The sequence below is a fragment of the Carcharhinus amblyrhynchos genome, chromosome 11 (assembly GCF_965287045.1).
Source record: "Carcharhinus amblyrhynchos chromosome 11, sCarAmb.v2.hapA, whole genome shotgun sequence".
Taxonomy (NCBI): Eukaryota; Metazoa; Chordata; class Chondrichthyes; order Carcharhiniformes; family Carcharhinidae; genus Carcharhinus; species Carcharhinus amblyrhynchos.
Window position 1 is genome coordinate 42131701 of NC_137334.1, and position 12250 is coordinate 42143950.

General features: G+C 43.0%; 2 non-coding genes across 2 annotated transcripts; both read left to right on the top strand.

The window, feature by feature from the left end:
* The first annotated feature begins 3276 nt into the window (after positions 1-3276).
* trnaa-ugc (transfer RNA alanine (anticodon UGC)) lies at positions 3277-3348 on the top strand. Its single transcript has one exon. It is a non-coding gene; the product is annotated as a tRNA-Ala (tRNA).
* A 232-nt stretch (positions 3349-3580) lies between these two features.
* On the top strand, positions 3581-3652 carry trnaa-cgc (transfer RNA alanine (anticodon CGC)). The gene has a single exon. It is a non-coding gene; the product is annotated as a tRNA-Ala (tRNA).
* Positions 3653-12250: the final 8598 nt, after the last annotated feature.

Sequence of the window (12250 nt, forward strand, 5' to 3'; positions counted from 1 at the left end):
ATATAAATGGTAAATAGCTGAGGCCCCAGCACCGATCCCTGCAGCACTCCACTAGTCACCAACCGCCAATCAGAATAGCACCCCTTTATACCAACTCTCTGCCTCCTATTAGACAACCAATCGTCTATCCACGCTAACACCTTACCCCCAACTCCATGCCCCCTAACCTTCTGAAGCAGCCTTTTGTGCAGCACCTTATCAAATGCCTTTTGAAAATCAAGAAACACCACATCCACTGGTTCCCCTCGGTCTACCACACTAGTCACATCCTCATAGAAATCCAATAAATTTGTCAAACACGACTTCCCCTTAATGAATCCATGCTGCGTCTGCTGTATCAAACCATTCTTTTCTAGGTGCCTCGCTATTTCTTCTTTGATGACGGATTCAAGCATTTTTTCAACTACAGACATTAAATTAACCAGCCTACAATTCCCTGCCTTTTGCCTGCTACCTTTTTTGAACAGCGGCGTAACATTAGCCGTTTTCCAATCTTCAGGCACTTCCCCGGAATCCAGCGAAGTTTGGTAAATAATCACGAAGGCATCTACTATCAGCTCTGCCATTTCCTTCAGAACCCTGGGATGCATTCCATCCGGTCCTGGGGACTTGTCCACCATCAGTTCCGTTAGTCTATCAAGCACAACCTCTCTAGTGACAGTAATTGCATTCAGGCCCTCAACTCCTACCATCCTTCTATCTTTAATATCCGGCAAACTATTCGCGTCCTCCTCCGTGAAGACCGAGGCAAAAAACTTATGTAAGGCCTCCGCCATTTCCTCATCTCCCACCACTAAATCCCCCCTCTCATCCTCTAAGGGTCCAACATTCAGCTGTTTCAGCTGTGAAGACAGGCTGGTTAGGCTGTGGTTGTTTTCCTTAGAGCAAAGACGGCTGAGGGGTGACATGATTAAGGTGTACAAAAGTGTGAGGGGCGTGGTTAGGATAAATACGAAGGAGCATTTTTCCTTCATAAAGGGGGTCAATAACCAGGGAGCATAGATTTATAGTAAGGGGCAGGAGATTTAGAGGAGATTTGAGGAAAAACCTTTTCACCCAAAGGGTGGTAGGAACCTGGAACTCACCAACTAAAAGAATGGTGGAAGTGAGAACCCTCACAACATTTAAGAAGCCTTTAGATGAGCACTTGGAAAGCTATAACATACAAGGCTACGGCCTATGAAAATGGGATAAGAGTAGATAGGTGACTTGATGACCAACGCAGACACTATGGGGTGAATTTTCCTGGCTCACCCACCATAGAAATCATAGCTGCAGGGGATGGACCATGCAAAGGTCCATTGACTTTGGGCAGGATTTTCTGGTTTTGAGGCAAGCGCGGCTGGAAAATCCCACCCAATGGGTCAAAGGGCCTCTTTTGTGCTGTAAAACTCAATGGGTGGGATTTTACAGCCTCACTTGAGTGTGACCAGAAATTCCTGCCCGAGATCAATGGAATTTCTGTTGTCCTTTCCTTGCCCGCTCCAATTCTGTGGCAGCAGGGCGGTAGAATTCCAGCAAATGACTCTATGAGAGCCAGCACGAACACCATAGGCCAAATGCCCTCCTTCTGAGATGTGCCCTTTCTATGATTCTAGCTTAATTCTAATCACATATTTTGGTGTTGTTTCTACCCAATCACTGGTAAAAGTCTTGTTACATAAGAAATAGGAGCAGGAGTAGGCCATCTAGCCCTTCGAGCCTGCCCCGCCATTCAATAAGATCATGGCTGATCTGTCGTGGCTCAGTTCCACATTCCCGCCCTCTCCCCATAACCCTTAATCCCCTCGCTTATCAAAAACCCATCAACTCGCGTCTTAAAAATATTTAGCGAGGCAGCCTCCACCACTTCAACGGGCAGAGAATTCCAGAGATTCACCACCCTTTGAGTGAAGAAGTTCCTCCTCAACTCCGTTCTAAACCGCCCCCCCTTTATCTTGAGGCTGTGCCCCCTAGTCCTACTGTCCTTTCTGAGCGGGAAGAGTCTGTCCACCTCTATCCTATCCATCCCATTCATCATCTTATACGTCTCAATGAGATCTCCCCTCATTCTTCTAAACTCTAACGAGTACAAGCCTAGTTTATTCAGCCTCTCCTCATAGCTCAACCCCCTCAACTCCGGTATCAGCCTAGTAAACCTCCTGTGCACTCCCTCCAAGGCCAAAATATCTTTGCGCAGGTGCGGCGCCCAAAACTGCACACAGTACTCCAGCTGCGGCCTCACCAATGCCCTATACAGCTGCAGCAAGACCTCCCTACTCTTATATTCAATCCCCCTCGCTATTGTTCGCTGCCTGTGGTTCGATCCGGTCCATCCTAAGTTTTCATGGAATCCTACAGTGCAGAAGGAGGCTATTCAGCCCATTGAGTCGGCCCACTGAGGCCATTCAGCCCATCGAATCCCACCCAGGCCCTATCCCATGCCTTTACCCTAGCTAGTTCCTTTGACACTGAGGAGCAATTTAGTATGGCCAATCCACCTAACCTGCACATTTTTGGACTGCACATCTTTTCTTTCTTGATACACTTGTCTGCTGATTTCTCTTATTTGAATTCTGTGATTTAGAAAAGACTTTTCAGGGCATTTATTTCTCATTGGTATAAAGATCTTAAATCAGATTGCTATTAGAATTGTGAGATATGTCCAAACTATTGAGATGGATTTATCTATTCGCAATGCGTCCCAGACGTCATAGTTTGAACTCTGATGAAGGGTCATCCAAACTCCAAACGTTGCTTCTATTCTCTCTCTATAGGTGCGGTCAGACCTGCTGAGATTTTCCATAATGCATATTGTCCCTGGAAAGAAAAGTTTGGAACACTGGTATATATAGACACTCATGAAGTTTCTATCATTCAAGGCTTTTGTCCTCGTGCGGAATTTGATTTCTTCTAATCAAAACTTTGGAAGCTAGTTGTTTTTACTTTTACAGGGAGAAGAAACGTAAATCAAAAGTGGAATACCTGCTGAATGTTTTCTACCATTTTCCGTTGCTAAGAAAATTAATTATTCTTTCCGTTACCTTGTTCTCATTTGGACTTCAGTATTGAATTAATGAACACTGCATGTTGCAATTAAGGTTACAATCCTGTATTTGTCACAGTATTCTCCGCCAATGCGGTAAAGAAATCTTTGTCTATGTCGTCAGCAGTGTTCAAATATTTTGACTGCGATTGAATGGCGTGAAATTCACAACAGCTCAGAAAGGAGCAAAAAATTGCCAGAAAGAAAACAGCCACCCGAGAAATATAGACTGTTTCAACGTGTGTATCGTAGGGGATGTAGCTCAGTGGTAGAGCGCATGCTTTGCATGTATGAGGCCCCGGGTTCAATCCCCGGCATCTCCACTTTTTGGGCGAAGGCGATTGAAATATTTTCGCGGAGCAACTGGAAACATGCTGCAGAATCGTATCCACTGCAGGCAGAATTTGCACATTGTTCTGAACGCAAATGAGAACGGTCTAAACTAATTCTATCAATCATTTTTAGGCAACTTTGTCGCATAGAAACAATAAATAGTGCAGCACAATGGCAATTTACTAAGTTTAAAGAAATATTTACAGTGGCTGTACAGCAGGAGGGGATGTAGCTCAGTGGTAGAGCGCATGCTTCGCATGTATGAGGTCCCGGGTTCAATCCCCGGCATCTCCACAGATTTTGCTTAACATTTGAGAGCAATTTACCCAAAACTTCGTTTGAGAATTCTAATTTGAATACGCCAAATATTGTGTGGAATTACGACTATCTATATTGTTCTCCATGTATACTGTCACAGAGAGAAAGTGATAAGCAGAAAAATCAACGACCAGAGTCAGATATGGATTGAGCGGAAAATCGGATGAAAGGGAAAAGAAATGTTGAAAATGCTCGTTCACCTTAAGGTTTTGTACCTAAAATGCTCAGAGCATTCGAAAGAAAATGGATGAATTAGTTGCACAGCTAGATTGATAGATGTAAAGGGGTATGATATAGGTGGCATTATGAAGACATGGCCAAGGATGGGATGGCCATCCATCCATATTCGGCCTCAGCTGGGATCTTGGGTTCACGTCACACTATCTGTAACCCCCATGACATGCCTGGGCTTGCAAAATCTCACTAACTGTCCTGGCTTGAGACAATTTACACCTCTTTAACCTGTACTTAACCCTCTTTTCACTGACATTATCTGTACCTGTAAAGACCTGATTATCTGTTAAGACTCAGATTCCAACCATTATCTTGTAAGTTGAGTCTGTGACTTTATGTCCCCTTTGTGAACCCAACTCTTCATTCATCTTTTGAAGGAGCAGCACTACCAAATAAACCTGTTAGACTTTAACCTGATGTTGTGGAACTTCTTATGGGAGCTGAAGATTGAGGGCTTTTCAGTGTTTAGGAAGGACAGACAGAAAGGAAAAGGTGGTGGAGTTGCATTTTTGATCAAAGATGATATTGATGCGATATTGACAAAAGTGTGGTAGAAACCCTCATTACATTTAAGGAGCATTTAGATGAGCACTTGAAATGCCATAGTATACAAGATTACTGACCAAGTGTTGGAAAATTGGATTAGAATAGTTAGGTGTTTGCTGGCTAGCATAGACATGATGGGTGAAGGGTCTTTTTTTTGTGCTGTAAAACTCTGACTCTCTGACAAACATGGGGCACAGACTGTGGTCTGAAATTATTGGAGATGAGCCGAGAAGGCTGTAAGCATCCAATCAAAAGATGAGGTTCAGTTCTTGAGCGTATGTTGAACTTCATTGTAACACTGCAGGAGGCTGCGAATAAAGAAGCCAGTGTGAAAAGAAGGTGGAGAATTAAAATGACAAGGGACCAAAAGCTCGGGTGTGCTGACTGACAGAGGTGTTTGGCAAAGCAACCACATATATTCATTTGGTTCGATATATTCGATGGCAGAAGGTGGAAGAGAGAATGTCCGGGGTGCATGGGGTCCTTAATTATGCTGGCAGCTTTGCGAAGGCAGTGGGAAGTGTCGGCAAAGTCAGTGGATGGGAGGCTAGTTTGCGTGATGGTTTGGGCTACATTCACGACCTTTTGTAGCTCCTTGCGGTCTTGGGCAGAGAAAGAGCCATATCAAGCTGTGATACAACCAGAAAGAATGCTTTCTATGGTGCATCTGTAAAAGCTGGTGAGAGTCATAGCTGACATGCCAAATTTCCTTAGTCTTCTGAGAAAGTAGAGGCATTGGTGGACTTTCATAATGATAGTGTCGGCATGGGGGGACCAGGACAAGTTGCTGGTGATCTGGACACCTAACAATTTGAAGCTCTTGACCCTTTCTACTTCATCCCCGTTAATGTAGACAGGGGCGTGTTCTCCTTTACGCTTCCTGAAGTTGGTGACAATCTCCTTCATTTTGTTGACATTGGGGGGAAGATTATTCTTGCCGCACCAGTTCACCAGATTCTGTATCTCATTCCTGTGCTCTGTCTCACTATGGTGGTGTCGTTAGTAAACTTGAAAATTGAATTGGAGGGTGTTCAGAACATTGGATGAAGAGGAGAAAAGCAAAAGGATGGATGTTGATTCTCTCTTGCTTACATAAATAGATGCCATGTCAGTGGCTGGGGTGGATGTCTGGTGGTGATTGAGGAATGTATCATAGTATTATGGAGGGAATCGCCCCTTTAGAATCCTGAAAGGGAGGGTAGAAGTGTTTGGCCATGGTGGAAATGGAAGAGGATGATCCATTGAAATGCACAGACTGTTTTAATGTATGTAAATGATTTGGAGGAAAATGTAACTGGATTGATTAGTAAGTTTGCAGATGACACAAAGGTTGGTAGATCTGTGGATAACAATGAGGACCGTCAGAGGATACAGCAGAATATAGATCAGTTGAAGACTTGGGCGGAGAGATGGCAAATGGAGTTTAATCTGGACAAATGTGAGGTAATGGAAGGACTAATACAGATAGGAAATATACAGTAAATGGCAGAACCCTAAAGAGTATTGATAGGCAAAGGGATCTGGGTGTACAGGAACACAGGTCACTGAAAGTGGCAATGCAGGTGGAGAAGGTAGTCAAGAAGCGTACGGCATGCTTACCTTCATCAGCTGGGGTATTGAGTGTAAAAATTGGCAAGTCATGTTGCAGCTTTATAGAACCTCAGTTGGGCCGCACTTGGAATATAGTGCTCAATTCTGGTCGCCACACTAGCAAAAGGATGTGGAGGCTTTGGAGAAGGTACAGAAAAGATTTACCAGGATTTTGCCTGGTATGGAGGGCATTAGCTATGAGGAGAGATTGGAGAAAATTGGTTTGTTCTCACCGGAATGACAGAGGTTGAGGGGAGACCTGATAGAAGTCTACAAGATTATGAGAGGCATGGACAGAGTGGATAGTCAGAAGCTTTTTCCCAGGGTGGAAGAGTCAATTACTATGGGGCATAGGTTTAAGGTGTAAGGGGCAAGGTTGAAAGGAGATATACAAGGCAGATTTTTTTACACAGAGAGTAGTGGGTGCCTGGAACTCGTTGCCGGGGGAGGTAGTGGAAGCGGATGCAGAAGTGACTGTTAAGGGCCATCTTGACAAGTACAGGACTAGGATGGGAATAGGTGGATATGGTCCCCAAAAGGGTGGGGGTTTTAGTTAAGTCGGGCAGCGTGGTTGGTGCAGGCTTGGAGGGCTGAAGGGCCTGTTCCTGTGCTGTAATTTTCTTCGTTCTTCTTTGTTCTTGACTGTTGTGGTGAAAGGTAGAAAGAGACTTCTAACATAGATATGGGAGGGAGAGAAAGTGGATGGACATTGTTGAGAACACTGTCAACTATGGTGGTAGTGTGGTTTTATAAAAAACATTCATTGATAACCTGTTCCCAGAGACAGAGAAATCTAGGACAGGGAAGTAGAGATGGAGATGGACCATGTGTGGGTGAGAAAACAGTTGAAATTTAAGCAAATTTGATGAAATTTTGCAGTTTAGGGTGAGAGATGGAATGGCACAGCTAAGATCATTGATGCACTAGAAAAAGTGATGAGGCACTGATTGGGAGTGGAGCAAAGATTGTTCCACATATCCAACAAAAAGGCATCCATAGCAAGGACCTATGTGGATACCCATAACAACATCTTTTATTTGGAGAAAATGAATGGAGTTAAAGGAGATGCTGTTCAAGGTGAGAACAAGTTCCAACAGGTGGAGGAGGGTGTCATAAATGGATATTGGTTGAGCCTCTGATCATGGAAGAGGCAGTGGGTCCTGGGGTTGGAGATGTAGAGAGATTGGAAGTTCAATATGAAGAGAAGGCAGTTAGGCTCAGGAAATTGGAAACTGTTGAAGTGACAGAGGGTATTGGAAGAGTTGTGGATGTAGGTGGAAAGAGAGGGGACAATGGGAGACAAAGAGAGAGTGAACATAGGAAGAAATAATTTCAGCGGGGCAGGAATAGGCTAAAGCAATAGATCTGCCATGTTCCTGTTTCTGTTTCTTGGAACACTATGTCTCTTTTCAACATAAAATGAGTATTTGTCCCCACAGACATCATTCTACTCAATTGGAAAGCCATTAATGTCTTGCTTATACACAGAATATAATTCTGGTACAGGATGGTAGACCATGATACATTTAGTATTGAATAATTGGTAGACTTGGTTTGTAATCTAATATCATAGTAAAATCTAATTCAATTTGAAATATTCAAAGAAGAAACCATTTGAGAAGGAGTTACGGTCTAATCTCAAGCAACTTGTAGGGTGCAACTGCAATTTGAACATCTAAATGTACCAATGCCATAGCTCCCAGTACCATCAAATCAGATTTCTGTAAGGTAAAGGTCAGCTTGCCAAACAATACCAGCACCACTTTTGTCAGCAGGTTAGGTCACAATGTTAAGGTTGGACCTGTGAGAACAGAGTGCTGCAAGTTCTGAGGGAGACACATTTATTGACTGAGGGGAGCAGTAAATTGAGATAGTTAGTGACACCAGCAGTTTTTGATGAAATGATCGAGAGAGAATAAGAGGCCAGAGGTGTATTCAAGGTGGAGGGAGAACTGGAGAATGACAAAGGGAATTGCTGTGCAGGGGTAGAGTTCCTGACCATAGAAGTTCTTGAAGGAGAGGAGGTGATGAAAGAAGAGCTCAATGTCCTGCCAAAATCAAAGTTTGTTGATGTGGGCCATAAGGAGACAAAGCTGAGCACCTTGTTAAGGCCATATTGAGAGGGTTCAGAAAGGGGAAAATTGGAAGGTATTGTAAATACACGACAAGGGATAAGGTTAGTAGAAGGGATGGGGGTCGGAGGGAAGGAAGGGTGGAAATATCCAGAGGGATGTTCCTACCCTTGAGTTGTTGGACCTTATGATTCTACACATATGAAAGGAAGAAGAAAATTATTTTTGAGAGCATTGTATGAGATGAGTTGAAACTCAGAACTAGGACAGCTTTGAGATGAGTAAGTTGGTGCTGCTGAAGAGAAAGGTTGAGAGCAATGCATGCAGCAACTTGTGGCAGAGTATGGATCTCATGGTATGACAAGAACAACTGTTTGAGGAACACTGATTGCTTTGCAGATTATTCTAACCTTGGGTAGATCCAAAACATAAAAGGTGGAATTTCAGAAACCTAACTGGACCAAACACATAAATACTGTGGCCACTAGAACAAGTGAGAAGTTGGGAATTCTGTGGCAAGTACTCTCCACTTGACTCCCCAAAGCCCAGCCACCACCTAAAAGGCACAAGTCAGGAATGTGACAGAATACTCCCCACTTGCCTGGATGAGTACAGCTCCAACAACATTCATGACGTTTGACACCTTTGAAGACAAAACAGCCTGTTTGATTGGCACCTCATCCATCATCTTAAATATTAATTTTACTACTGTGAACAGGCACTGGCAGCAGCATGTACCATCTAGAAGATACACTGCAGCAACTCATCAACATTTCTTCAAAAGCATCTTTCAAATCTATGATCATCACCAACTAGAAGGACAAGGTCAGCAAACAATATGGAATACTATCCTGTGTAAATTTTCCTCCAAATCACACACCATCCTGACTTGGAACAATATCACTTTTCTGTCACTATGAGTTGGGCAAAAACCCCGGAACTCCCTCCCATATGGATGTAACAGGTAAAGAAATTGGTTCACCCCATCCCCCCACCTTCTCAAGGACAATTAGGGATGGACACAAATGCCCATTAAATTCAATTCAATTACCCTGGCTCTCAGTCCTGAGCAACATCCCACCCTCTCACATAGGAGGGAGATTGCAGCGAGAAAGCTCATGGAGAAGGTTTACACCAACCCTAGCTTGCTGCAACCCTAGGACTTTGCCAATCCATCAGCTCCTTGCCTCCCATCATGCCAGCCTGTATGGCTAAGACCACTGTGCCAAGCAATAACATTGAGGCCTGAAGACAGCAGGAATGGAACCAACATGCCATTGTTAAAAACCACTTCCTTATCACAAACCCCACAGCCCATCCATTTGGTTTCAACCTACCACACACTACTGAACTATTTCTGCACTGACCAAGGCTTTGTGCAGCAAATCAGCACAAACGGGGTCACACAGGGAACCTGGATTGCAGCTGTGGTGCATTGCAATCAATGACTTGCATCATTGAAGATTGCCCCCTGATGAAATTCAGCCAATGGCTCAGAAAGCTCCATTTAGCCACTGCAGAAGCTATTGCCTGGACTGGTCATTACTGCACACACCAAGAAAACAAGCTTATGCTCTTACATAATTTTACTTTTACATGTTCCAGTGCAGCCAGATCATCTCCAGCATTTGCTTCCCTTTCCCATAGTTGGTCATCTCTAATCTTCCCCAAATTGATTCTTGGTCACTTCCTCACCCCTATCTACAAGCTGCTCCCAAGTATGTCATAATTAGGTGTGGAGTCAGCTTCCATACATTTCATCCCTTTCCCAGTGGTTGTACCACTGAAGCTCCAATGAAGCACTGTTTGCTGGGGTTAGTTTTTCTCCCCAGTATGTGGTCACAGTCTTGCCAAATGCCAGTCAACCAGAAACAGTCATTCTGCATTCTTGAGATACCGTGAAACAATTGAGTAAATTTATCGAATCATCAGAGCTGCACTTCAAGGTATCATGGGTCAATAAAATAGTGGCACCAATTCACTTAGCTCATAGTTACTTCAATCATGCCTCCCTGTCAGCTTGGCTCAGTTGATAGCTCTTTCACCTCTGAGTAATAAGATTCCAAATTTAGGAACTGCTCCAGGACAAAAACCTACACTGACACTCCAGAGCAGTCCTGAGAGAGGGTGCACAGTCACGGGTACTGTCTTTCAAATGAGAAGTTAAACTGAGGTCCCATCTCCCTGCTTGGTTGAATATAGAAGATCCTACAGTACTATTTTGAAGAAGCCAAAGAGTTACTCCAATGGCCAGGTCAATATTTATCTTTCAACCAATATAACCGAAAGAGATGACCTGGTCATTGACAAATTGCTGTTTATGGGATTTTGTGGCTACACGTCAAGAAGTATTTCATTGGCTGTGAAGTGTTTGAAGATATTAAAAGTTTATTTATTTATGTCACAAGTAGGCCTACATCAACACTGCAATGAAGTTACTGTGGAAATCCCCTAGTCACCACAGTCCAGTGCCTGTTCAGATACACTGAGTGAGAATTTAGGATGGCCAATGCACCTAACTACTCCCACCTTTCCAACTGTGCAAGGAAACCGGAGCACCAGGAGGAAACCTATGCAGGCACGGGAAAACATGCAGGCTCTGCACAGACAGTGCCCCAAGTCAGGATTTGAACCTGGGTCCCTGGCACTCTGAGGCAGCAGTGTTAACAGGCAATATTAAAGATGACTAGTGCCAGGAGACACGGGAAGAAATGCAAACTCCACACAGTCAGTGACCCGAGGCCAGAATTGAACTTGGGATTCTTGGTGCTCTGAGGCAGCAGTTCTATCACTATGCCACCATGTCAATATGTGATAGTTGTGAAAGGTGCTATATAAATGTAAGTCTTTCATTTTGCTGCTGGGACTGTAGGTTCACTAAACTTAACCTGTAGCAGCAACATCAAATGCACTTTGCGATTAGTAATTCAATGACAACACAAATGGGTTTCATAGGGTCACATTCCTCAGTACTTCCAAAGGTTTTTCTTTAATTAATTCATTTGAAATAAAAAGATCTAAAACACTTATGTACTTTAATTTCATATTATTGAATCATTGTATTTACATGAGTGAAGATTATTTTTAAAGAAGCCTCATATTATCTACATTCTAAATAATTTTTTGAATTGCAATTTGAACTCAAGCTACATTGAGATGTCATCAGTTACCTTTTTTTTACAAAAATGAAAAATGTTAAAGGGAACAAAACACAAGAAAATACCTTTAATGATGTACGTTAAATTGGTAAATCATTGAGTTTGTCTTTTAATCTATTTTCCATTTTTCTAATTGTTTTTACCTTTTATTCCATTTTTTCAACTAATTCATTGACTGGCAGTTATCCTGTGTTTTATGAAGTCTTTCTTTCCCATCATGAAACCTACAGAAATGTTATAGTAACTGCTACGTCATACTGAGAAGGCATGAAAATAAATAAAAAATTGTTTCTTTTATATTCTCTTGCTAAAATTCTGTTCAGGAACAAAGATTTACTCATCATCCTCCAGGAATGTGACTTGTATTATATGACTTTTCCAGCCAAGCAAACACTAGTAGATGGGACGTCTACACCAGCCAACTCTGAAGAAAACTATTGTGAAAGGCTACGGATTCCAAAGTTATTTAATCCAGGGTCCTTAAAGTACTTTGTTAGCTGAATAGCTCAATCTGAAACCAAATGATTGAGATTGAACTGTTTGAATTGCTTTAATTATACAGATTTTCAATTCTGTCATTATAGAATCACTGCAGAAGGAGCCCATTCAGCCCATCAGATCTGCACTGACTCTAAACCAGCATCTTCCCCAGATTTCCCCCCTGCTGCTACCCTACACATTTACCAAGGCTAATCTACCTAACCTACGCATCTTTGGACATTAAGGGGCAATTTTTTAGCATGGCCAATCCATCTATCTGGCACTTCTTTGGATTGCAGGAGAAAACTGGAGCATCTAGAAGAAACCCATGCACAGAGGGAGAACATGCAAATTCCACACAGAGAGTGACCCAAGGCCAGAATCGAACCTAGGTCCCTAGTGCTATGAGACAGCAGAGCTGGTCATTGTGCCACTGTGTCACTCCACAATTGCAGTTCAACCTATGAAGAGAAAACCAGATTCCAGGCTAACAA